This window comes from Pelodiscus sinensis, chromosome 3, assembly GCF_052426305.1.
Source record: "Pelodiscus sinensis isolate ZL-2025 chromosome 3, ASM5242630v1, whole genome shotgun sequence".
Taxonomy (NCBI): Eukaryota; Metazoa; Chordata; order Testudines; family Trionychidae; genus Pelodiscus; species Pelodiscus sinensis.
The window spans coordinates 82,925,652-82,953,630 of record NC_143054.1 but is presented as its reverse complement, the minus strand read 5'-3'; positions in this window follow the sequence as shown (position 1 = coordinate 82,953,630).

Genomic DNA, 27,979 nt, shown 5'->3' with positions numbered 1-27,979 from the left:
AGGAAGATGATCTAGAGTTTACATGTCAAAAGACTATTAGATTATCTAAAACCATTGAAAAAGACTTCCCAGAAGTAAAAACTGAAAATACAGGATATAATTCCTGCAGGGCCCATTTCATTAATTATGGCTTTTTATGACAATTTCCACATTTAGAGAAAGTAAAAAGCAAAGTCTAAGGCAGTTTCCTAAAATGTCACAGAACAATTGGCTGTATTAGCTAGATAATCATCTTGTGTAGGTTTGGGAAGAAAGTCTAAATGCATATAAAAATGCACTAAGTACGTGGGGCCAGGAATTCATCTTAACAATGAAGCCAGGTGGCAAACTCATCCTTCATTGTCATACACTCTGCATTCAGAGGTAAATTTGAGAATCAAAAGTGATTCCATTTTAGTTTATTGGAATAGATTTATATCCGTTTCAAAGAGCCCGTTATCTGGCCTGTGTTTACTGAATTGAGTAATTTTGGAAGCATCTTGAAACTGGACAAGCACATTGAACTCACACCCTTATGATATATATAATCAGTTTTTGTCTTTCAGAAATGTGGATTGCAAAAATCACATATACAAGGAATGGTAAGATCAAATCATCATGTAAGATTATCATATGCTGTACTGTTAAATTAATAAGCCTAGATGGTGTGTTATCTTTTGCCAATTTTCTACAAGTTTTATGCATAAAACTGAACACAAGGTCTTAAAATGGGAAGTGTCAGGCAAATGTAATGAGAGGTGGCATTACCAGTCACTTCATAAAGTGAAACTGATGGTTAATTTATCTTGCACAGGATGTTTGTGGTTTTACCTTATAAAATGTGAATACTCACGGTACTAGCGTATTTTTCTGTGCCAAGCTCATTAAATGATCTACTGTAAATTGGGAGTGTCTTCAAATTGATATTGTTCAGTGATATAATTTATTCCTTTGATAGCATTTGCTGCATCACTTAATGAAGTGTTCTGGTGAAATGTGGAATCCATTGAGTATGCTTCCACTAGAGTTACATTTCACCGTTTCTTGTGTTTTATCAGACATTTTAGCATGAAATGTGTTAATTCCTGTACTTATTAATCAAAAATTTGATTACATATATTTATATTCGCTGTGTTCTGATGTGTTTGGGACAACTTGAATTTCCCCTCCCCTTCTTTAATTCTATAATAAATCAAGTATTATAAAAACAAAACAAAAAGAAGTTTCCAGAGGAAAGAAGGTAAAAGTGATCAAAAAACACACTGGAACTATGAGCAAGGCCCTCAAATGGTGTAAGTCCAGTAGACTTAAATAGAACTACACCAATTTACACCATCTGGGAATCTGGTCCCATATCTTTAAGGGGAAGACATTCTAATAGAATAGAAGATATTTACTGTAGTAAATGAATGATCGTTACATAAGGTTGGATGGCACCTACAGACATTTTTCCAAGTTGAAAAACATTAAAATAGCAGTGAAAAGAAAAATTTTGTTTCAGATGAGAGTATAATTATACCTTTACTATGAGCATGAGGACAACACTTCCAAAGACAGGAGAGCTCTAAAACCTCTTTGCATTCATATTTAACGTATCTATGGTGAGATGGCAATAAGGATAGGACTGGCTACATTAGACAGAATTCAGCGTACTGGCTGGGCTCTGAGCATTTGATGTTAATCAGTAAATGTGTTTCTCATCACTGCTACAGAAGGTAGCTGAAGTGTCCTAATGGAACAATTGCAGTAAATGGGCATTTTAAACTTTTTTAAACATTCAGTAAGGCATAAGCATCACAATAATCTAACAAGCATCAGGACCCTATTTCAGGAAAGCTTCCATATCAGAGGCAGATTCTTACAACAGGCTTAAATTGCATCAAAGTCAATGTGACCTAACCCGTTGCTTTAAATTAAGCTCATGATGAACGGGGATGGATTTAAGGATGTGCTTAAAGTCTTTCCTGAGTCAGGACCTTTTACCAGGTAGGGAAAATTGGCCATTCAGATCCCACATGAACATTTATTTATAGTATGGAAAATTCCTATGAAGTTTTCAAATGCTTACTTAACTATAAAAGATGTATATAGGTCCCCCTCAAAAACTCCAGAGTATACAGTACAAAATATTTTTGCTGTTTCTAATTTGCTACAATGTCTCATTCAGGCTGTGAGAATTAGAAAGTGAAAAGATAATCTCTGGTGCTCCAGAGCTATTAGGGACTGATTTGAATATGACAAGATAAGACAAAGAAGAAGGTACTTAATAAATGCAGATTCAAAAGGGAAGAGCAGTACTTTATCTAGATTTCCCAGAGAGAGTCAAGAATAAGTCAGACAAAAATTATTTTTCAAGAGGCGATGAATTAGAAAACAATGACCATTAGGAGATGTGCTTTAAAGTCATTTAAAATTAGCTAGACAAAGCACTGATAATTCTTCACTGGAAGGCAAATTGAATGCATTGAGTGTTGTGTCTGGTGTTTGAAGAAAGGCAGTTACTCTTTTTACCCTCCATTTATGCACAGTTTCAACTTTACATAAAAGGACTCTAAAATTATGGTATCGCTAGATACAAGAACAATGCACTAAAGCTGTACCAGTCTTCAAGGACAGCTTTCTGCTCAGGGGAGGGCCTTCTGTTGTTTGCAATCCCGTGAATGAGTTGATCCTCTTCTGACATTTATTGTTAGAAATGTTAGCCTAGTTTGCACCACCGCAGAAAAATGCTGTGGAGGCAGATACTGTGTAGGAGTGTAAGCTATGCTTTCCTTTACAGTTGAAAACAGATTGAAAGAGGAAAGGAACATTTCTTCCTGTGGACCCGTTCTACACCCTTGGCAGGAAGTTCTTTGCAGCTGTGTTGCTGGCCACCTGTGACAGCAGTGTTCAATAGCTGGATATCCTGTTCTACAGCTCTGTTTCTGAGCTGTCCAGGATGATTATTTGGAAAGTAAAGTGTGACTTTCCAGGGTTTTAAATGTGCCAAGACCATGTATAAAAAGGACTTTGGAAGTATACAAATCCCAAATCTTTTGGCACTTTATTATATTACTTGGTTTCAGGAAGAGAGGGTGTGTGTGTGGGAGAGAGGAGTTAATATAATTTTTACTGAAACTATGATTCCGCCCCTCAGCTGGTGAGAATCAGCTATTTCAGTTTACACCAGCGGAGATGCTAGCCATATTTGGGGGTTGGGGAGGAAGCAAACTTACTTTTGTCATGAGAACTAGGGGACAGTCACTGAAATGGTAAAGGGCAGTTTTATAGCCAAGAAAAGAATAGAACGAGTTATACAATTTCAAACCATTTTGATGAAAAATAAGAACTTTTAAAATATTGAGAACAAGATCACATTTTTACAAGGCTCTACATCTTTGTATATAAAGTTGAGCATTAAGCCAGTTTATGAGTTTTATTCTTGTGGACAGCTCTTTGGCAGAGATATGGAGACTGATTTTTTTTTTTTTTTTTTTTGCAAAAAAAATGGGGGGGCTGTATAACTTTAAGAGTATGAATAATATTTGCAGGTACCTGCAAGAGAACGAAAACAGTGATACTACATTAGGGAAGCCAAACTATAGGGCTGAAACCAGCTGCCGAGGAGAAACAGGCCTGACCAGTTAGCCAAATATGTATGCTCTGAGGGACAAGTGCATTCTGGGGCTTTGAAATCTTCTTTTGAAGGATAGCAGCTTGTCCTGTCACTGACAGAGGCAGATAAGCAGGTTACATGTCTCATTTTAAATTATTATTATTATGCCTAACAACTCCCATATTGTTATGATAAGAGGGAGAGCTCAGTTCAATAAACCATTTCATCCTCAGAAAGTTAAGAGTTAAATAGACATAGAGATAGAACTTAACCTTCAATTCAGCTTACATATGAAAGCCATGTAATAGTAACTGAATCCTATTCAAATAAAATGTGCTGGGATTTTTGAAGGCTACTAAAGGAAGATAGGTGTCCAAATGTATTAAGTGTGAAGTTGTATAGGACTTGGATGAGTAACTCCCTTAGGCCTCCTGGTAACCTCCAGCCTCTGTGCATATTTGTTTAAATTAATTCTCTTTGACCCACAAATCTAAAGTGAAAATAAGGGCAGAGAAGATATATGCATGATTGTTTGTATCTCAAGGGTTTCTTATTGAATGGAAATACAAAAAATGTTTAGAACAGCTTAAGTTTACAAATAAACAAATTCTGTTAGATGAATTTATTCTTGCAAATTAATGAAAGATAACAAATGTATACACAAAAGCAACGTGCTTGCTTGCTTTTATGAAGCCCGTTTCAATCACTTGTGTCATCAAGAGCAAATACCCAACGTTATTTATAAACTAGAAACATTACCCCTCAAATGACATATGGGACAATCTTTACCACTAAATAATCTAGGAGAAGTTCATGTCTGACAAGTCATTCTTTCACAATGCCTAAATTAGCTAGGGACTACATCCATTCCAGGTGTAGCTCCATTGAATTCACTTGAAATATTTGCCTTTAGAATTGACAGTAAAAATGATTACCAAGTGAATCCATTTAAACATTTAAATGGATATACTGTTGTAGTCCCTAGTTCTACTTGGCTACTTTTACTTACTGACTAGTTCTTGTATTGTGAAATAACTTCCCTCTCACACAGAATGAGAAGAATTAACTTTTCTGATATATGTTAAAAATCCTATTCCTCAAACATAAATATGATGCCTAGATTTTTTCCAGATGAGCAAACATTAGACTGGGATTTCTCAGTATTGAAGCTACCCCTGCTAATCTCACTGAGCATGTTTTGTTTTGTTTTGTTTTGTGGAAACTCATCTTTCTCACTATGAGCATGTAAAAGGTCACATCTTTCCATAGTCTCGCTGCCAAATGTGGTTAAAAGAAAGGGTCTTTAGGATCACGTTTTGGTCTCTGTCAAGTGTTCTCTTGCTGTGGGAGACTGATTTTACTTTTTCTTTTGTTAATAAAACTAAAGTATATATCACAAATATAGTCCAGCTGTAAGGGAAAACTGCAATAGCTGAATTTCTCCCATTATAGGTCTCACTTATCCTCTTCTTTCCAGAGCCAGTTACCTTGATAAGCATTTCAAGTCACCATATATGTTAGCCAGAGGAAGGCCCCAGTCCTGAACAGGGACTGAACAAGGCATAGAGCCAGGGGGCTTCTCTATTCACCAGTCCATAGCAGAGAAGCCGTCATACCACACACTGTATCATGTCCTTGTATATATGAGGGAGGCAGAAAGAAGCTGTAAACATCAGCCCATTGCTGACTTCATTAAAGGAGTGAGGCACAATTACAAATGTCAAGAAAAACATGCCTAATCACAAGTATCCACAGATATCTGTGATTAGGGACCTGTGTCCTAGTTAAAATTAAGTAATTTTACTTTAATATAATAACACCTGGCTCTTATATAGCACCTTTCATTGTTGCATAATAAATCACTTGACAAAGTTGGTTAATATTATTATCCCTTTTTACAGAAGGGAAAACTGAGGCACGGGGAAGGGACGTGACTTGCCCAAAGTCACCCAGGAAACCAGCTACAGAGGAAGGAAGAGAATGCAGGATCCCAGTCCTACCTCCTGAGCCACACTGCCTTTAGATGGATGATTGTTTAGTAATTGTTTAATATGATGTTTTTAACCAGTTTGCTTAGAAGACTGGATCACTCGTATTTTTCTCCTGTGACAGAAAGTGATAACGTTCAAGCACCAATGTTATTTCTTTGCAATTACGGACCCTTGGGATAAAGTTTGTTACTCAGATGTACTTCTTCTATTTGGATGTAGAGGAATATACAGGGCTTAAATACATGATTCAGATTTTTTTTAATGATCAAAAATACTGTATAGAGTCAAGGTGGGGAACCTAATACCTTTTATTGAAAGCTTCTTTTGGAAAGAAAGACAATTTTTTGAATGCCATGGGGCTTTTCAGTCGGGGAAGGTACCTTGCCAAGATCTAAGGAAGAACTTGTGACAGTGCTGGGCAGTAGCATCTGTACTAGCACTCTGATCACTGTCTACAATAAAATCACTCTAGAATAGACCTGGCAGGCAAAGCTGTGACTATGTGACAAAGCAGAACGGGCTCTGGAGAGTTAAAGCACTAATTAGTTCTTTAGCCAAGGCAGTAGAAAATGACAAAGGAAAGAAGTGGCAGGGAGGAGAAAGATGAGAAAAGCCAGAGCAAAGCAACTTTTGAGAGCCATAGCCAAGAAAGACCTCCTCCTTCTCTGTCCCTTGGTTTAAAGGGCTAAGGATTTACAGACTATTGTAGCTAAGGTGCTGCACAGTACTGAAAAGATAAGAGAGCACAAAACCACGTGTGAAGAAGACATAAGTGGAGCAGGCACCCTGTTACACAACTTAGAAATAGATGTTATAAACTTCTTGGCCTTTGATAAGCGGTCAGAAATATCCAAGATACATAACTATGGAGTTAACTAGACTTTCTTGCACAGGAACCATAACTTATTGGTTAGTACAGGAATTACTGGTTGAAATTATCTGGCCTGTGTTATTCAGAACAGAAGGCTAAAGGATTCCATTTCAATGGACCCTGTTAGTCTTAAAATGTCTGTGTGAAATCCTGGTCCCATTGAAGTAAATGTCAAAGATTGCATTGACATGAGGGAGGCCAGGTGTTAGTATGTTTTAATAAATATTAGATGTATATGTTTAATCAAATTTTATTATGTTATTTAGTTAACACTTTCACCTCAATAATATCTAGAGGCTGAACCAGCTCATTCCACTTCTTGCCACTGCCAATCTAGGTTTCCTGCCTTTGGACAGTGAACATTCGGTCAGCTCAGGTTTTGCTACCTTTGAGGTTATATAAGATTCTGAGGGCATGTCTATATTGGGGAGTTATTTCGAAATAACAAGGTGAGCATCCACGCTAAGGTGTGTCTACACTGCAAAGTTATTTTGAGATAACTAGTGTTATTTTGAAGTAACAATGTGAACGTCTACACAGCCATTCTGTTATTTCAAAATTAAATTCAAAATAATGGAAGGCTTATTCTGACTTCTGTAAACCTCATTCCATGAGGAATAATGCCTGTTTCGACATAGCTATTTCAAAAAAGGCATGTGTACACACTCCACTGCTGCTATTTCAAAATAGCCTCCCACCAGGGCCATTCTAAGTTATTCCTCCCCAGTGCCTCCTGGGGCTCTAAACTGAGATTGTTTTCAAGATTAGAGTTAGTATATTTCTAGCTCTTTTGTGTACAAATAGTTGAAATTCTGCCACTACAGTTATATAAAACAAGCAGCTGGGATCCACAGGAGACTCTGAGGAAATTAACTCCTTCTACTTTAAAGATGTAGAGGGAGTTTTGTCATACTTTTGGTGTATCCCTCAGAATATAATCCCAATAAACACCCCAAAATCATCAACATAAATCAGCATGTAGTGAAGTGACAATAGTGGGAAAGAGTCAGTTGTTTTTGGGGAGGCCTGAGGGGGTGCAAATATAGCTTTTCAGGCATAAGAATGACCATACTGGTTCAAACGGATGGTCCAGCTAGACCAGAATCCTGTCTTCTGACATGGGCCAGTGTCAGATGCTTCAGAGGGAGTGAACAGAAGACGGTAATTCATTGAGTGGTCTCTCACATGTAATTCAATTCCAGCTCTTAGCCGTCACAAGTCTGGGGACACCCAGAGTATTGAGTTGTATCCTTCACCATTTTGACTAATTGCTATTGATGGCACTATCATCATTTTCATACCCCTAATCACGTACTTCATCTCAGGGGATGCCTGAAGCCCTCCTCTACAAGCCGAGAGCAACAATTCTTGGCCCTGTCACAACAAATGTACTTGGAGCCAGGTCATGTGCGCTATGACAAGTGGCCCCTGATGTCCATGGGAGTGCTCAGGCTGGCCTCATCCAGGTCTTTGGCCTCCTCCATCTCTTCGCCATCTTCTATGCCCCCAGCAAGGATGACAACGGGTGTCTCTAGCCCGGAGTCTATAACTAGTGTGTGTGGGGGGGGGGGGGGGGGGAGATGCCCCACCCTCCAAGATGCGGTCAAGCTTCTTAAAATAAAGGCAGGTGTGGGGCTCTGCCATGGGTCAGGCACTGCCCTCCGTGGCCCTGGCATGAACCTGGCAGAGCTCCTTGACCTTCATCCACACCTGTTCTTGGGAGCAGATGTGGCCTTTGCTCCCCAGGCTGCCTGCCATAAGGCCATAGACATCTGTGTTCCTGCATCTGATGCAGAGATCCTGGAGGTTTGTCTCATCCCCCCAAACCTCAATAAGGTCCAGGACCTCCACATCAGACCAAGAAGGTGCACGTCACTTGCAGCCCCTGGCAGACTCCTGGGAGCTGTCTGAATGCTCCCGGGGAGCAGTGGAGGGCTTGATAGCACCATTTGTCTGGCTCATCTTGGGCCTAAATGGAGTCAGGGGCAGCTGCAGGGTGGCTCAGAGGTGTCAGGCCTGCTGCGAGCCACAAACCCTGTCTGCAGAGTCTGCAGCTATAAGGGCTCTGCAGAGTTGGGGGAAGATTAGAGTTTTCCTGTGTGTGGACAGAGCAGCCAGCAGGGAATACTGGGAAGGGCTGGAGGCCCCCTATTTCAAAATAGCCCCTATTCCCTGTCTATACAGCACTTATTCCAAAATATCTATTTTGGAACAGGCACTATTCCTTGTAGAATGAGGTTTACAGAACTTAAAATAAGCTGCCTGCTATTTCTAAAGTATTTTGAAATAGCAGTTTGGCTGTGTAGATGCTCGCAAAGTTATTTCAGAATAGCAGTCGTTATTCCGAAATACCTTTGCTGTATAGACAAACTCTCGGGGTACAGCTAAACTACATCCCTTTTTCAATAAAGGGATGTAAATTAGACCTATTGAAATTATAAATGAAGCCGGGATTTTAATTTCCCATGCTAAATTAACATAATGGTGGCCGCGGCTATTTTTTTTTTAAAGCCGCTTTTTGAAAACAAAAATGCAGTCAAGACGGGGATCTCTTGACAGAAATGCCATGTTCCAAAAGATCCTGTAACCCTCAAAAAATATTTCAGAGGAAATATGGTTTGGGAAGGTGCATTTGTTCTTGGAATGCATCATTTTCAAGGAATCCCTGTGAGACCAACTGAGATTAAAAGGGTGCTTTGAATATTTCAAATGCAAAAGCTGTCTTTCTTTCTTACTGCGAACACATCATGAGATCAATGTTACAACACCACATCAGGAAATCACACTAGGATTATTGGTGGCTTTCTTTGGAATGCACTATATTCCCTCTTCCTCCCCCTCCTGTTTCTTCTTCCAGGTTCTTGGATTAACAAGGAAGGACCCTTCATTTTGTTCAGTTTATTCTCTGCTTGTGTATGTTAGGGAACACAAAGAATATTTCTGTGGCAATAAATGGTCACTCTTCTCTCCAGCTTCACATATGATGCTTTGTGCTTTATGCTAGATGAGAATCACTTGGCTAAGGATAAGGGCCTGTGGTTGGACGAGCAGTAGAGTAGGAGAGGGGAAGGAAGACTGAGACAAATATATTTTACATTATTCTTTCACATTGAAAAGGTACACTATTCATCAAGTATAAGTTTCATAAACATTCTTATAAACCACTTTGGAAACTTCTTTCATGTAAAATAAGTTTGTGACATTTCTGTTTAATTGCCATATAACATATCTGTTTCATCTTACTATGTATTCTTGTTTGGTTTCAACAAAAATTATGCCATACTAAACACTCATTTTTGGCTATCTAATATAAATAACTATTTTTCTTTATTTTCTTTAAGCCAAAAAATAAAGTCCAGCTACAGATTAGAAGTAAAAATTTAATTGTACCTATCAGGGGATATCAAAAGCTGTCTGCAGAGACATAAGTAACACAGACATCTTATTTAAAGTATCAGACTTACATATACTATAATGAGACACTTCTTCCAATATAAAAATCAAACATTTCTATGAAAATCCAACATGCATGTCTACTAACTACCAAATAATAGATGAAAACTGGCAGATGAAAGCCAAACTTCAATAGCATCTTAGAGAGACTGTGTATAAGTAAGACATAAATTGCACTCATTAAATTCTCCTGAGCACATATAATATATTTGATTGGAGCTGGAAGAATAGCTCAAAGGGGAAAAGTAGTAAGTATTGGATGAGGGGGGCAGCGAGTTAACTTTATTAGAGTCCACGTAGAAGGATGATTTTGGTTTTATTTGTTTTTGTTCATAGTATCAGTTTTGACCATCTTAGAAACCAACAGAGAACAATGGTCATAATGCTGGAGAGACTCTCTGGTGCTGTGTTTTTTTGCTGTTTATTAATTTAATTTTCATTGTGTGCATTTAATGCTGAATGTTTGTGATCTGCTTTTGACTTGAAGTATTCAGGTTAAAGTTAGTGATAGGAGAACTTCAACTGATGCTAATGAGTTCTTGAAGTTCCCTGTACAATAGCCCTATTGCTCATAACCCTCCATGGGACAGCCTGGTGATCCACTGTCCCTATCCCTTCAGTTGGCACTCCTTTTAACAGTTGGTGATACACACAGTGTAAAGGAAAAACTTGTAAAATCCGGTGTGCCCAACGCTTTCTTAGCCGTAGTGGTTCCTGTCCCTGAATCTCCAATGACTGGAATGTGTTCTAAACACCTACCTGTTTCACAGGTACCATCTCATTCCCGTCTCATATCCCATCTGCAAATCTCAGAACAGAATTTGGCTCAAGAAATATATTGACCCACAATATGGCAATGTGCAGCTCAGACCTCTACATCTGGCCAAGAGAAACACTGATTGTTTTCTATTGTTAGTCCAATGAAGTAGGGCTAACAAATCAGCTTAATCTGCAGGAAGGGAGAGCTAGGTATGATGGCATACTTTCTAACTATTAGGCTAGCTAAGCACTGGAAAGGTTGCGAAATCCCTTTCACTGAAGACTTTTAAGATTAGGTTGGACAAACTTCTGTCAGGGATAGTCTAATTGGTCCTGCCTTAGTGCAGGGGCTGAACTAGATGACAACTCCAGTTCCTTTCCAGTCCTACATTTCTATGATTTTGTCTTTGCATAAGGAATGTATTACTTTTATACAAGCATGCTGCACTAGAACCTTATCAGGTGTGCATCCCTTTTCCTTAGTATTTCTTCTGTGACTAATCTGAGCAAGAATAAATATGACTATTGGTGAGGGATTGTCCATGCACATACAAGCCCTGTTTCCATTTCTGATGTCATGTATGTTTCTTGAGTCTTATCACCCTGTGTGCACTGCAGCTTTTGGTGGAGAAAGAACAGGTTAAGAACTATTTAGAAAAGTTGAACATATACATATTCATAGGGACACATCTAATGCATCTGAGGTGCTGAGGGAGTTGGCTGATGTGATTGCAGAGCCATTGGCTTTGCAAATGATCAGGGGAGGTCCCAGATTATTGGAAAAAGGCAAATGCAGCGTCCATCTTTTAAAATGGGAAGAACAACAATCCAGGAAACTTCAAACAGGTCATCTTAACCTCAGTTTCTAGAAAAATCATAGAGGGGATCCTCAAGGAATCCTTTTAAAAGTACTTGGAAGAGAGGAAAGTGATAGGAATAGTCAAAATGGATTCACCAAGGGCAAGTCATGCCCAACCAACCTGGCTGTCTCCTATGACAAGTAGTAGAGAGGTAGCCATGTTAGTCTGATCTTGCTAAAACAAAAGGAAAAACTATGTAGCACTTTAAAGACTAACAAGGTGGTTTAATAGGTGATGAGCTTTCGTGGGCCAGACCCACTTCCTCAGATCATATTCACATATTCACTTTAAAGTGCTACATAGTTTTTCCTTTTGTTCTATGACAAGGTAACTGGCTTTGTGGATATGGTGAAGGTGGTGGACATGATATACCTTGATTTCAGCAAGGCTTTCGATATGGTCTCCCACAGTATTCTTGCCAGCCAAGTTAAGGAAGGTGGATACATGGACTGTAAGGTGGATATAAACCTGGCTACATTGTCGGGCTCAACAAGTAGTGATCAATGGCTCAATGTCTGGCTGGCTGTCATTATCAAGCAGAGTGCCCCAAAGGTTAGTACTGAGGGCAGTTTTGTTCAACATCTTTACTAATGACCTGGATGAAGGGATGGATTGCACCCTCAGCAAGTTTGCAGATGACACTACACTAGGGGGTGCAGTAAAAATATTATAGGGTAGTGGTAGGGTCCAGAATGCCCTAGACAAATTGGAGGTTTAGGCCAAAAAGGAATCTGATGAGTTTCAATAAGGACAAGTGCAGAATCCTGAACTTGGAATGGAAGAATTTCAAGCACTATTACAGGCTGGGGACCAACTGGCAGTTTGACAGAAAAAGACCTGGGGACTACAGTTCATAAGAAGTTTGATATGAGTCACAGTATTCCCTTGCAGCCAAGAAGGCTAATGCATTAGGAGGAACATTGCCAGCAGATCTAGAGAAGTGGTTATTCCCCTTTATTTGGCACTAGTGAGGCCACATCTGGAGTATTGCATCCAATTCTGGATCCCCATCCCATTACTGAAAGGATGTGGATGAATTGGAGAAAGTCCAGCAGAGGGCAACCCAAATGATTAAGGGGCTGGCGCTCTTGACTTATGAGGAGAGGCTGAGAGATTTGGACTTATTTAGACTTCAGGAGAGAAGAAAGAGGGGGGATTTGATAGCAGCTTTCAACTACCTGAAGAGGGGTTCCAAAGAGGATGAAGAGAGGCTATTCTCAGTAGTGACAGATAGCAGAACGATGAGTAACGGTCTCAAGCTACAGTGGGGGAGGTCTAGGTTGGATATTTGGAAAAATTATTTTACTAGGAGGGTGGTGAAGCACTAGAATGGGTTACCTAAGGAGGATGTGGAATCTCCATCTCTAGAGGTTTTTAAGTCCTGGCTTGACAAAGCCCTGGCTGGGATGATTTAGTTGGGTTTGGGGTTGGTCCTGCTTTGGGTAGGGGGGGTTGGACTCGAAGACCTTCTGAGGTCTTTTCCAACCCTATGAGTCTATGATTCTATATAGCCCTTGCATAGCTGCCTGCCAAACCTGTGGGTCAGAGAAAGAGTTGCTGAAGTGTTGGGCATTGATCAACAAGCATACACAGCATTATCTTGGCGTCCTGTTCACTGGTTTCAGAAAAGTCAAGGCACAGAGCATAGGGTTACAACCAGAGCATCTAGGGTGCTTGCTCATTCAGACCAGAGATCACATTTTCAAAACATCTGTATTGCCTCAGCATTGAAATCCCTCAGATTTCCAAAGCCAAGAAAATTAAGTGCTGAAATTCCTTGCCATGCATTCTACCTTCTCCCTTTGACATTCCAGTGGCAAATGTTGGATACAAAGAATAATAAAAAAGTTTAGTTTCTACATTGATTTTACTTCTGTGGCAGCTCATTCCCACAAAAGGACTACACAGAAGCCAAAAGCAGGAAAAAAGTTCACAATAGTGGGCTCCCGGGCCACATGATGCCCATTATGGTGTGTCCCGTAAGACATTTTGTTTATTGTTGCCAGCGTGTAGGGTTGCAAGAGTCTGCTTGTTTATGCCCTCGTAGGTTTTTTTTCCTACTGGTATTACTAAAGTGACGGCTATAAAGCATGGCACAAGGTGGACACATGAAGTGAGGATCACGCAGATTGCACACAATGTTGACCGTGAGAGCTGTGTCCTCCCTCCATATTCAGTCAAAGCACTGCTATGGTTCAGTTGGCACACCCTTCAAATTCAAGGTAGACAAGCACAGTTACCAAAACTACCTTATCCCAGGAGATCATCTTGGTTATGAAAATCCTGTGGCGCACTGAGATATAAAAGCACTCAATTGTCCCAAGCCCAAGCAAACATTTCTGTGTGCTTGCAGAGCTCAGACAATAACATTCACTGCTTTCATTAATAGCAGGAGGACGCTTGTATCCACGTGAGAAATGATTTATTTTGGACAGCAATTTCGTGCCCTTGATCTATCTAGATAGCTTCTGTTGGTAGCATTGAGAGCTGTGTATGCAGACCAAGGACATGATATGGCCATTTGTCTCCATCTATAAATAGCAGAACTTTACCCTTATAGTAAATGTACATTAAGGACCATTTCCCCCCACTATTATACTTGCATAGCGCCAGTGAAATCTGAGGAAAATCTGAAGATTTTTCAAAAATTGGAGCAGAAATTTACACTTCTAAATCCCTACATAGCCACTCAAATAAGTGGCCTAATTCCTAATTACAAAATCAGTCCAACAGCTCCTACTGAAAATCAAGCCATTTATTTAGGGATGTGTAATATTAGGGCTTTTACATATAATATTTTTGCTTACATGTTCTGTAGTTTAGTATGTTCAAGTGTTTGTGACTTCATGTGATTTTTGTGGTTTTTTTCAGGACTGATCTACACCTAGTTTTTGCACCAATTTAATCATATCAGTTTAGAAAAAAAAACGGAATGAAATTTACCAAAACAAACTACACCAATACAACCACTTTAAATCTGCTCTAACTGAATCCACCATAGGCAGCTGCACCAATTTAACAATATTGGTTTGTAATGTTTTCTATGGATGTACAGATTCAAAAAATGTGTGTAGACAAGCCCACTGTAATGTCACTTAGGCTGTGTCTACATTGGCAAGATTTTGCGCAAAAGCACCTGCTTTTGCACAAAATCATGCCGCCTGTCTACACTGGCCGCGAGTATTTGCACAAGAACACTGACATTCTACTGTATGAAATCAGGGCTTCTTGCGCAAATACTCTGGCGCTCCTGCTTAGGGATAAGCCTTCTTGCGCAAGTATTCTTGCGCAAGAGGCCAGTGTAGACAGCAACATTAATTTCTTGCGCAAGAAAGCCCGATAGCTAAAATGGCCATCTGAGCTTTCTTGCACAAGAGAGTGTCTACGCTGGCACGGATGTTTTTGCACAAAAGCAAATCTTTTGTGCATAGGCACATGCCAGTATAGACGCTCTCCTGCACAAATACTTTTAATGGAAAAACTTTTCCATTAAAAGTATTTGCACTAAATCATGCCAGTGTAGATGCAGCCTTAAAGTATTGTTGTTCTGGTATTTCTGATAACAGTGGGAAAGATACAAAAACAAGGTTTGACATTTACATTGATTCCTGAAAAGTCTGGACTCAGGTGCTGAATTGTGCCCCTTCAAGCAAAATACAGAAACAACAATATTACATTACCACAAAGCCACCTATTGTAGAGTAGTTAGGTCTGGACTGCAACTCCCAGAAGGAATACAGTGGCCTTTAATCCTGTGAAGTGGTAACAGTCTTCTACAGTAAGTTCTAAGAGTTTCATCCAACCTCCAACAAAAGTAAATGGAAATATTCCCATTGATGCCAATGGGGCTATGGATCAGATCCCAAGAGGATAGTTGCCAAGATTCAGTCATTTTAAACCAAACAATAGGGGAAAATGTACTGAGCATCACCTGTTTTGGGAGACATTTCATAAGAGGAAGGGGAAAGGAACCTAGTATATAATCAAAGCCTGGAAATAAAGCCAGACCATGTTATTTACCATCTTAGGGCCTGTTAAAATGTTCAATCCCAAGATTCTCATCGGCCTCAATGAGCTGTGGTTCAAGTCCTCTGACTGTTCCATATATGTTGTTGGGTGGGGAGATAGCTCTGATGGGCAGAAGTGAATCCATGAGTTCTAACAATGAGAATGCGTAAAATTTGCCAGGCTTTTTCAAAAAACTTTTTTATGTCACCGTTTTTCTACTAGCACTAGACTAGCTAATATTTAACCTCGTCTTTGTTTGACCATGACCATTTGATAAGTTTTAAGCACATCTTTGATTACACCAGATGTTAAATGGTGTTTCAAGACATCTTAATAATAAGTGTTACCTATTCTGTTTGAATAACACACCTAACTTTCCTTTTCTACAAAGAGTCTATGGCCTTGTTTAGAAAAAAAGATTATTTAGCTAACCTACAAGACAATGATGTAATATCATTTTAAAAGTATCAGCATTTAGAGGAGACATAGTGTAAGTGGCATGTCAAGCATTTCATCTAACTCAGATTACTTAACTCAGGTTTTAACACATGGCCCCATAGTGCTGCCTATGGGGGTGTGAGTTGCAGGGTGAATTAAAATGTTGCACTTTAAGTGCCCCATATAAACTCTGCTAGTGGAACTAGAAAGGACTTAGCTGTATTAATAGTCCTGTTTGAAACAGGATAGTAGCAGTGTCTACAGGGGGCAATTACAACACAACATTTTAGTGCTCCTGCAACTCATACCCTGATAGCTCATACTGTGGAGTCATGTAGACAAGCTTTGTCAGCTAGAAAAAATTGCTTTGTTTCTATGCTAGCCAGATACTCTGTTTCTCATCAAGGCACACACTATGTATTCACTATAGGTCTATGTGTTAGTCTCCTGTTCTGGAACAATTGAAGAAGGTCTGAATCATAGCCTCAGGGACTGGAATATTTTCCTTTGTTATAAGAGTAAGAAAAGCCAATGAGTTTGTCATAAGAGTACTTATTGGATGAAGAAGGAACTGAACCATCCAGAAGAGAAGTTTTGTTATATTTGGAGATTTGTATGGAAAATTTAGGAGACAATGAGGGTTTAATGGAGCTATGTCCCCAATAAAAAATTGTAAGGGATTCAGTCATTTGTACAAGTCTGATTAATAATGTATAATTAGACTAGTCATGGGAGTATGATGAATGGGGGAGGGGGATAATACCCTTTTCTGGACATTCTAGCTAATCAGTTAACTAAAGTCTCTCAGTAGTTAACTCTTGAGACCTAACCCTAATTGGCTTGCCTTTAAATTTATAACCATAGACAATGGGTCCTAGCAAGTCACCAGGAATGCTAAGGAAGCAGGAAGCGAGTTGGCAGGAGGCCAGGATAGCTGATGAATTGGAAGTAGTGGCTTTCTTGTTTCTGTTGTGTCACCAGAGCATACCCTGGGAGGACATGAACTAAGCCAGGGAGCCAGGCATGGAGAATTCAGTGACATCCATGCCCAGGGAAGAGTTAAATCTTGAAACTACAGATATGAGTAGAACAGGGAGTGTTTAGTCAGATTCAATCAGGCTATTTTCTTTATTTGGGGGTTTGTTGAAATTTTCTGTGCTAGCCAAATGACTACCCCATAACGCTGTAACTCTCCAAACTGAAACTCAGTGAAGCAATTCTCTGTGTTTTTAATCCTTTTTCTTAGTTGCCATGTAACACCTAGCAACCAAATAATGTTTCACCTAGTGTGGTATTTTTGTTGTGAATAAAAACCATCCGTTTAAGATCATGATCTGATTTCTGTGTCCTAGAAGGTGGAAGGTTCTATGTGCACATGCCTAAGACTGCAAAGACAAACTACTAAGAGGAATTACAGTTTTCAAGCTTTTTCCAAAGGGAGGGTTAAAGAGTTTAAGGGTATCTCATAGGAAGAAATTTCCACCTTCCTGGGTTTCAAAGGGGTTTTGCATTTCAGTATTGGCAGCAATACCAATCCAGGACAGGGAATCTGTGATGTTGGGGAATTTTAACAAAAACCTTTAGTGAGAAAGTATTTTTAAATCTTTTGTGGGCCTGGCCCCCACCTTCTGCACTCAGAATGTCAGAGTGGGGAATAGCCTTAACAGGATGCACTGATTAGATTTAAGTCATATAACTGCTAATAACAATATCTAGCTTTTTCCGAACACTTTCATCAGTAGACCTAAAAGCACTTTCCATTTTCCAGATAGAGAAAGTAAATCAGAGAGAGATGAAGCAACTCATCCAATCATAGAATCACAGAAGATTCAGGTTGGAAGAGCCCTCGGGAGCAGGACCAATCCCAACTAAATCATAGGGATTTATCTAGCCTAGCTTTAAGCACCTCTAAGGATGGCAATTCTACCCCCTCCCTAGGCAACCCATTCCAGTGCTTCATCACCCTCCTCATGAAATAGCTTTTCCTAATATCCAACCTAGATCTCTCCCACAATGTCACCCTGCAGACCAGCAGTCAAGCCAGAAATAGGCCCCAGATCACCAAGTCCCAACCAAGTACTCTGCTAGTACAGCCTTCTAGCTAGTATGAATTATTTGGTTAAATCCTGTGCAACATTTTGAAAAGAGATAATTTTAAGCCACATATCAAACTGTTGATGTACACTTAGTGTAATGTATGAAATCAAACAGCACATTTTGCACATATAAATACCAGTATATTTGCAATCTTCAGAAAATTGTCCTTTATGGATTTAATTTAGCTCCAATTCAGCTTAATCAAGCAGCAGACAAATTAATTTTTTTAAATACTTGCCATAGCAGGATGACATTACTTTTATTCGGTTGGGTTTTTAGAACTCTAGAAGACAAGTTAAAGAAAGACTCCAAATGCTTTCAGATGACTTTAGGCAAGGCCCCTCGAGAATGATTTCTGCATTGATTTAGTCCTCATGCAACTCTAGAGTTTGTAACAGATTTGTACAAAGTGTAGTTAATTCATACTTTTGCCTGCCAAAACAGTATGTGATATACAAATACATAAGCAGTTAGGACCTATAATCAAATAAATGATTTGATAAAATGATTATAATCATTTTTCAATTAGAACTAATTGAAATTGTTAATTTAATACTGGCCTTTTTCTAAATGGACATTTTGGTGGGAAATTTTGAATTCTTTCAAAAATGCTGTTTTGGACTGGAACACCTGGTCAAAAGGGATTCTAGCGGCTGTGGTCAGCACCACTGATTCCAGTGCTGATTGGCAGCACCACCATTCCAGACAGCAAGGCTGACAGGCGTCCTGCTAGTCACTGTGCCATGTAGTTCCTGGGTTCAGAAGCAGCTGGCATGTCCATCTCCCAGCCTTACAGGCAGGTGCAGTTTCCACTGACTGGTTCAGGGGAGGGGAGGCAAGGATGTTTGGTTTTCCAGCATTAAAAAGTTGGCAGTCATAGTTAGCATTTTCTGAATAGCTCTAGTTTCAGCATATTCCGGATGTAAATTTCCAGTGACACCCTTAGCCTTGCATGCAGCATCATGAAAGACTTCTGTTTAATAAACCCATTAAAATGAGTATGGAACTAGTTAAAATGGCTGGTGGGCCAGGTCAGGACTATTTTTAAAGTGAAAGTAATAAAAAGGGTTCTTCTTGTTTCAGAGAGCAAAAAAGAACCAAAACAAACACTATGTCAGTCATTGTATCCAGTCATCACTGGCTCCACTGGAAAAATGGCATTGAAATTAAGGTATCTGCCCCTTCTGTGTAGTGGGTGTCATACCTGATTACAATAATGTGATCAAGGGGGCTTTTCAGCTAAAAACCTCACACCTCACCTTCCCAAGTACAAATCCATGCTGAAAGTTACTTATCACTTTATTATTTTTTACATTTTTGCAAATTGATTTTTTAATTATTTGCTCCATTATCTTTCCTGGTACAGAATTTGACTAACTAGTCTCTAGTTTTCTGGGTTGTCCTTATTTCCTATTTTATAGATGGATGCTATATTTGCCCTTTTCCAGTCTTCTCGAATCTCTCCCATATTCTATAACTTTTCAGAGATAACAGATAATGGCTGAGATATATCCTCAGTCAGCTCCTTAAGAATGATAAGATGGATTTCATCTGGTTCCAGTGTCTTCAAGACATCTAACTTGTCTACATAATTTTTAACTTGTGCTTTCCTAATTTAACTTCTGAATCTACCCATTTTCAATGGCATTCACTATGTTACGAATTCAATCACCACCACATTCTTGGTGAAAGCTGAAAAAAAGAAGTCATTAAGACCTCTCTCATTTCCACATTTTCTGTTACTGTTTTTTTCTCTTAATTGAGTAATGGACCTACCCTGATGTATTTGTAGAATGTATTCTGATGTATTTGTAGAATATTTTCTTGTTACCCTTTATGTCTCTAGTTTGAGCTTGTTTTGTGCATTAGCCTTTCTAATTTTGCCCCTACAATCTTGCATTGTTTGTTTTATTCATCCTTTGTAATTTGATCCAGCTTTCCCTTTTTGTAGGACTCTTTTTTGATTTTTAGATAATTTAAGATCTCTTGGTTAAGGCAGTGTCATCACTTGCCATATTTCCAACTTTCCTACACACTGGAATAGTTTGCTCTTGTTCCCTTAATAGTGTCTCTTGAAAAACTGCCAACTGTCTTTCATTGTTTTTTCTCTGTGTCTTGCTTTCCATTGCATCTTACCTGAGTTTTGCAAAAGTCTGACTTCTTGAAATCTATTGTCTTTATTTTGTTTTTCTCATTCCTATCCTTCCTTAGAATCATGGATTCTGTCTTTTCATGATCACTATCACCCAAGCTGCTTTCCACTTTCAAATTCTCAACGAGCCTTCTATTTGTCAGAATCAAACCTAGAACAGCCTGTCCTTAGTAGGTTTCTCTACTTTCTGAAATAAAAAAAAAATCTATAGACCCTCCCATGTTTTTACCCCTTTTATGCTGACCCAGAGACTCTTAACAAGTCTGTCTCCTTTTTTGTTCTTCCTTTTTTTCCTGAGCAAGCGCTACCCTTCGATACCAATATTTCCAGCCATGTGTATTTTTCCACCAAATCTCTGAGGGTATGTCTACACTACCACCCTAGTTTGAACTAGGGTGGTTAATATAGGCAACCGAAGTTGCAAATGAAGCCCGGGATTTGAATTTCCCGGGCTTCATTTGCATCTTGCCGGGCGCCACCATTTTTAAATCCCCGCTAGTTCAGACTCCGTGCCCGCGGCTACACGCGGCATGGAGTAGGTAGTTCGGATTAGGCTTCCTATTCCAAACTACCGTTACTCCTCGTGGCACGGAGTCCAAATTAGCGGGGATTTAAAAATGGTGGCGCCCGGCAAGATGCAAATGAAGCCCGGGAAATTCAAATCCCGGGCTTCATTTGCAACTTCGGTTGCCTACATTAACCAACCTAGTTCGAACTAGAGTGGTAGTGTAGACATACCCTGAGATGCCAACTATGTCATAGTTGTGTTTCTTTGCTATCTTTGTGCGTTTTTCATGCTTATTTCTCTCACTTTGCACATTAGTACACAGACATTTAAGATACTGATTTTCTCCCCTCCCCCCAGCCCAATTCTTTCTTGCTTTTCCTTTATCTTTGCTATTACAGCCCATGCCTGTCCCCAAATTTTCTGACCCTTTTCCCAGGTCTCCATGCTTTTGACTTACCTCTTGGCTTTGGTTTCCTGCCCCCATCAAGCTTAGTTGAAAGTCCTCCTTACTATGTTAGTCAATCTGTATCCAAATATACTCTTTCTCAATAAGTGGATCTTATTTGTTTACCAGTCCTTCCTGGAACAGCATCCCATGGTCAAAGAAGCCAAAGCCCTTCTGGTGACACCAACCAGACATTCATCTCCAGGATGCATCTGTATCTGTCTGTGCTCTAAAGACAGGATCTGACTGAAAGGATCAAAGAGAATGCCACTTGCATTCCAGAATCCTTCACCTGTACTCCTAGACCTCTGTATTCACTTCTGATTGGTTGAGGGTCAGACCTCGCAGCATCATTAATGCCCACATGGATGAGTTTCATGGGGAAGTAGTCAGAGGGCTGGATGATCATCAGCAATCCCTCTAACATCTCAGATACCACTGGCAGGTAATGTCTGTCCTGGAATGCAATGTCAGGGCTACTGATGAGCACCTGTGTCCTGGAGGCTGTTAAAAAGTTGTTATAAGAAAGAGAAGGATCAATTGCAAAGATCCAGTTTGAATTAACATATGCAGTTCCAGAGAATTAAAGGTCCCGGATCTGGCTCTAAACACATCTTTATTGATCAGATGTGTCAGATATTGCTCTGGCCTGGAAGGATTCTGAAGTGCAGAAGGGCAGCAACAGAAGTATTTGAAATGCATATTAAGTTGGAGGAGCTTCTGAAAGCCTTCCAGGTTTTGCTAAAAAAAAAATAAACCAGTGGTTGCTAGATGAAGGAATTAGTATCTCAAAAGTTTAGAAATTGTTTTTGTGATAGTTAAATTGGGATATTGAAGTACTGATGGCAACTGGGAATCCCCCAGTACAAGAAAACTCAATGATTATTGTCAAGAGTGACAGAGAGTTGAAGTTCTCCAGTTCTTTCAACTTTTTCAAGCACTTCTGAGTAAAGTAAAAAAAGAAATATGTACAGGCTTTTTCACACTCCAGCTGAAGCTTTAACCTGAACTCTGATCCTTTTGAAGCCTGTCAGTCATCACTAAGCATAGCCAAGTTTGGCATGATTATATTAGCAATTAGCAGATTAATCTGAGGTCTAGGCATCACCATGATGGCCGAGGTTGGCATGGCCAAATGTAACTAAATTTATATGCTGTGCTTCCAAGGCACAAGTATAATTTTTAGAGATTGGATGAAGGGCCACACTTAGAATGTCTCAAGGCCACCCTTGAACCATCTCAATTAACAGTGACCATCTCCTTTTCCTACTACTTTTCTCCTAGTAGTCAAAACGGAAAAATTTCTTTAAAGAGAAAGTGTGTGTGTGCACATAGACACATATGCACACACTCAAACCCACACAATTTAAATGTGGAATGGTTTCATTTAATTAAAATGGTGGGAACTGATTTCTGCTGAATTAAAATAAGCCTCATTTCTCTGACATAAAAAAGTGTCCAGTTCACCCTTTGGATGAGGTGCTCTCTTCAGGGCACTGCTCTCTGGCAGTGGCAACTCTGGTCTTGGTCTGTGCCCCCTTCCAGGGGGGAAGTCATTATTCTTCCTCTGCTCCTCCTCCAGGGTCCTCCCTACTCCCTAGGATCCCCCCCAGTTCTCCTCCCAATCTGCCTGCCCAGTTGCCTCCTGCAACCCTGTCTTGCAGACTTATGGCCTGGGGATTCCTTGACTCAAACTCCTCCTCCTTGCAGCCCAGCCTTTTAGGGCTGCCTCCATGCAAGCCCCGACCTCCATTACTGCCTCCTTGTAGCCCCTAAGGCCTCAGGCCAGGTAGCTTGGGTTTGCTAAGCCAAAGCCTCTCTCATTACAGACAGGTCTCTCTCCTCCTTCCAGGATTTGCTTTATATGGCCTCCAGCTGGGCCCTCATTAGCTGCCTCAGCTGGCCTTCCCCTTACTCCAGGTCTCAGCCCCTTAAAGGGCCAGTGCAGGGCAAAACCCTGCCACAATAGATTGTTGTTGGTTGTCTCTTGGGAGCCGAGGAAGACATGCTATGCCTTTTATTTGTGAAGCTGCATGTGGCTCTGGAGCCCAAAGGTCGAAGCACACATGTGGATACAAATAGGGCATGGGACACCGCTTGTCAGGACAGGAGAGAACACAGCTCTATGTTGTCTTTCATGTGAAGCTGCGAGGCATTGGCGGTGGTCGTCCTCAAACTTTGTCACTGCTTTTCTCATAAGGGAATGCCAATTAGTCCTGTCTGCAGCAGCTAGTTCAAATTGTCGTGGTTGAAGGCCTGTCCACTGCAAGTTGGTCTTCAGGTTATCCTTATACCTCTTCCTCGGGCATCCCTGTTTGCAACTACCACATACCAGCTCCCTGTAGAACAGCTGCCTCGGGATCCTGCTTTCGTCCACGCGGAAAACATGGCCAGACCATCGAAGCTGGATCTGGAGGATCTTGGTATCGATGCTTGTGGAACTAGTTCTATCAAGCAGTTTTTGGTTAGTAATTCGGTCCTGCCAGCGTACTCACATGATTGATCGTAGGGAGTGCATGTGGAACTGCTCCATCCACTTGATGTGCCTACAGTACAGGGTCCATGTTTCACAGCCATACAGGAGAGAGGTGAGGACCCTCAGCATTATATACCTTGAGTTTAGTTGACAGGCAAATATCTTTGTGCTGAAGAACTTTAATACGCAATCTCCCAAGTGCCTGACTGGCTTTCTGGATCCTCGCTGTAGTTTCTTTGTCAAGGGATCCATCACTTGATATTGTGCTGCCTAGGTACTTAAAGCTGTCCACTACCTTCAGTTGTGTACCATCAATAGTTATACATGGCTGTGGAGGAGCACTGTTTGGTGCAGGCTGGAAGAGGACTTCTGTCTTTTGAGGCTAATTGTGAGACCAAATAGTTTAGATGCTTCAGAGAATCTGACAATGATGGTCTGCAGGTGGTCCTCTTGGTGTGCCATAAGGGCACAGTCATCAGCAAACAGCACTTCGGTGATAAGCCTCTCCAGTTTTTTGGTCTTTGCAGTAAGGCATCTCAAATCAAATAATCCAAACGGGTATCTGATGTAAATACCAAGATCTAAGTCTCTGACAGCATGCATGAGGACTTGAGCAAAGAATAGGTTAAAAAGTACCATAGTGAGTATGCAGCCCTGCTTCACGCCATTGGAGATTTTGAATTTCTCAGATGGCACCCCATCCAAGAGTACCTCTCCTGTCATGTCATCGTGAAACAGCTTGATGAGTGAGATGAACTTCGTTGGGCAACCCAGTTTCCTGAGGATGATCCACAGTGCATCTCTGTTAACCGTGTCGAATGCCTTCGTCAGATCAATGAAGACAGAGTAGCGGTTCATATTGTGCTCAAGGCATTTCTCTTGCACCTGTCTCATTATGAAGATCATATCAACAGTACTGCGATTAGGGCGGAAACCACATTGTGACTCAGGGAGACTCACTTCTGAAACTGTCAAAATCAGCCTGTTCAGGATGATGTGGGTGAAGATTTTCCCGGCAATGGAAAGCAGCGAGATACCTCTGTAGTTCCCGCAATTGGCTCTTGCACCCTTATTCTTGTACAGAGCAACTATCACGGAATCACGGAGGTCAGATGGCATTTCTTCCTCTTCCCAAATACTGGTCAAGACATTATGAAAAACCTTAAGTGACTCCTCATTAAATGCCTTGTACAGTTCTGCGGGAATTCCATCCTTGCTGGATGCCTTGCCGCAACTCATCTGCCTGATGGCCTTTCTAACTTCATCAATAAATGGAAGATCTTCCAGGTCTTTAAGGGTTGGCTGCTGAGGAATCTGTTCCAGTGCTGACTGATGGACTGATGATGGACGATTCAGGAGCTGACTGAAATACTCTTTCCATCGGTTATCCTTAATCAATATGGTTCTGTCTGCAGACAACAAGGGGGCAAAGCCAGACTTGGAAGGACCAAAGACTGACTTGATGGAGCTGAAGAACTCCCTTGAGTTATTTAAGTCAGCACAGTGTTGCACCTCTTCAGTTTTCTTCTCCCACCTCTGATCGTGTATTTTGCAGATTTCTTGCTGAGCCTGGGCCTGGAGAAACTTAAACCTGTCTTTCTTAGAGATGGAGCCTGGGTCATTCTGCCACTCCATAAATGTCTTGTTCTTCTTGGCAAGCATGTCCTCAATAGCACTGTTATTCTCATCAAACCAGTCTTGATGATTGCGTGTCTTGGGGCCCAGCACTGACTTTGCTGTCTCCATCACCATTTCTCTAAACTGGCTCCACTTCTGAATTGGACCTCCAATCAATGGTCTGTTGGCAGTCAACTTTTCAAGTCTGTTGGCTTGATTGGAACTTGAGCAGATGAGAAGGCTGCTGGAGTCTGGCAATGTTAAAGGCTGTTTGAAGGTGCTTTGGGTGATGCTGAGCAATGTGTATTTTGAAAATACTGCAGACAAGCCTATAGTCAGTCCAGCACTCTGCTCCTCGCATAGCTCTGGTGATAAGGACATCCTGAATATCACGCTGACAAACAATGACATAATCTATCATGTGCCATTGTTTCGATCTAGGGTGCATCCAGGTAGTCTTGTATTTCTTTGCCATGCTGAACACTGTGTTTGTAACGAGGAGGTCATAGTCTGCACATTTGCTTAACAGCAATAATCAGTTGCTATTCATCTTACCAACACCATGTTTGCCTAACACTCCCTCCCATTGACTGTGGTCACAGCCAACTCGGGCATTGAAGTCTCCCAACAAGATCAACTTGTCGTTGGCTGGCACTGAGCACAGAATGGAACTGAGATCAATGTAGAACTGTTCAATTGTCTCCTCTGTCCTGTTTATGGTGGGAGCATATGCACTGATGACTATTGCATGCCGCTTGTGACTAAGGGGTAGGCGTAGCTTCATGAGCCTCTCGTTAATCCTGACAGGCAGGTCCGAAAGTTATTTCATCAGACTAGTTTTAACGATCAGGCTGACTCCATGAATCCTATCCTCATTCCGTGCTTTCCCTTTCCAGAAGAAGGTATAACCACTAGCTAGCTCAGTGAGAAATCCTTCTCCAGCAAGGGAAGATAATGGAGCAGGTAATTAAGGAAATCATATGCAAACACTTGGAAGGTAATAAAGTGATAGGGAATAGCCAGCATGGGTTTGTGAAGAACAAGTCATGCCAAACTAATCTGATAGCTTTCTTTGATAAGATAACAAGCCTTGTGGATAAGGGAGAAGCGGTGGATGTCATATACCTAGAATTTAGTAAGGCATTTGATACGGTCTCGCATGATATTCTTATTGATAAACTAGGCAAATATAACTTAGATAGGGCCACGATAAGGTGGGTGCATAATTGGCTGGATAACCGTAGTCAGAGAGTTGTTGTTAACGGTTCTAAATCCTGCTGGAAAGGGATAACAAGTGGAGTTCCTCAAGGGTCTGTTTTGGGACCCGTACTGTTCAATATCTTCATCAATGATGTAGATATTGGGATAGAGAGTACGCTTATTAAGTTTGCAGATGATACCAAACTGGGTGGGGTTGCAACTTCTTTGGAGGATAGGGACATAATTCAAAATGACCTTAGCAAGTTAGAGAAATGGTCAGAGGTAAACAGGATGAGGTTTAATAAGGAGAAATGCAAAGTGCTCCACTTAGGAAGGAACAATCAGTTCCATACATACAAGATGGGAAGCGACTGTCTAGGAAGGAGCATGGCAGAAAGGGATCTAGGGGTCATAGTGGACCACAAGTTGAATATGAGCCAACAGTGTGATGCTGTTGCAAAAAAAAAAAAAAAAAAAAAAAAAAGCAAATATGATTCTAGGTTGTATCAACAGGTGTGTTGTAAGCAAAACTCGTGAAGTCATTCTGCCGCTCTACTCTGCACTAGTTAGGCCTCAGCTGGAGTACTGTGTCCAGTTCTGGGCGCCACATTTCAAGAAAGATGTGGAGAAATTGGAAAGGGTACAGAGAAGAGCGACAAGTATGATTAAAGGTTTAGAGAACATGACCTATGAAGCCAGGCTTCATGAACTGGGCTTGTTTAGTTTGGAAAAAAGAAGATTAAGGGGGGACATGATAGCGGTTTTCAAATATCTAAAAGGGTGTCACAAGGAGGAAGGAGAAAATTTGTTCCTCTTGGTTTCTGAGGACAGGACAAGGAGTAATGGGCTTAAAGTGCAGCAGGGGAGGTTTAGATTGGACATTAGGAAAAAATTCCTAACTGTCAGGGTGGTCAGATATTGGAATAAATTGCCAAGGGAGGTGGTGGAATCTCCCTCTCTGGAGATATTTAAGAACAGGTTAGATAGACATCTGTCAGGGATGGTGTAGACGGAGCTTGATCCTGCCTTGAGGGCGGGGGGCTGGACTCGATGACCTCTCGAGGTCCCTTCCAGTCCTATTATTCTATGATTCTATGATTCTATATCAATACTATAGCATGAAAACACTTTAGCAACTAAGGCTGTTCTCCGATGAGGTCCATGAGCATACGGACGTTCCATGCTCCCATTACCAATTTCTTTTTTTTTTTTGCACAACATAACCTGTGCGTGAAAAATATTATTATAGTGGGAAAGCCTTTGCACAGAGACGATCCCACTCTCGGCCTCAGAAGTCGGAATCCAGTGGCATGAAAAAAATCATTACTTCTGGAGACTACCTAGGCTGCATTGGATGGCTATGTCACCTTAAATGCTCTGACATGCCCCACGCGCTACACAGTGTGCTGCTGCAACGCCTTCTCAGCCGTTGAATCATAAGGATTTCCTCTGCCTGATCCATCAAAGCAGTCTTATCATCCTGGGGTGAGCAAGTCCCTAACTCACCGAGGGTTTCAGTCCCATCGGTTA